Below are 804 nucleotides of genomic sequence, written 5' to 3'. Positions count from 1 at the left end.
CTTATAATTTTACTTTATTTTCATTACTGTCTTCTTCTTGTTCAGGCTTTGTCTTCTTTCTCGATTAAAGTTCTCTGTTATTTTCTCCTTTGCATTGCATGTAAATAGAGAAGTGCCCGGAACGTCGCGTTATTATCATATACATTGTAGGTTTTTACTACGACCAACCCCCACGGACTGCATGCAGGTCTTCATTGCACCATTACCTTAATAAGGACGCTGTGAGTTGCCTCGCTGTGAGTTGTCGACACTGTGAGTTGTCGCGCAGTGAGTTGTCTTGGTTGTGAGTTGTCTTGACTGTGAGTTGACGACACTGTGAGTTGTCTCGCTGTGAGTTGTCTCGCTGTGAGTTGTCTCGCTGTGAGCTGTCTCGCTGTGACCTGTCGTAGAGCCCTCTCTTCTCTCTCTCCAGTCTCTCCGCAGTCTCTCTCTTTCTGAACACACTGTAACTGGCAATTGAAATGTAACTATAACTGGCAATGAAATTAACTATAACTGGCAATGAATTTAACTGGCTAAAAAGAATCGTGAACAGCAGCCTTAATGCACAGGCAGACTCTGTATGCTAATGTACGGGGATCCGCTATCAAATGGGGATATGCTATACGCTACATCACCTTCTCCTGGCATATACACTGGCATGATCGGCACCCAATCTTCATGTTGCCTGATGATTGCGAGAGCATGAAACTTGAAGTCGCAGCAAGCAAGCCTTGATTCTCCTTGTTATTCTGTTCTATATTATCATAAAACCCTCCTAAACACCTACGTTTAGCATGGTCTAGATAGAATCACCGCCATTGA

Source organism: Sycon ciliatum, chromosome 10, assembly GCF_964019385.1.
Source record: "Sycon ciliatum chromosome 10, ocSycCili1.1, whole genome shotgun sequence".
Taxonomy (NCBI): Eukaryota; Metazoa; Porifera; class Calcarea; order Leucosolenida; family Sycettidae; genus Sycon; species Sycon ciliatum.
Note: the sequence above shows the minus strand (reverse complement) of the source record.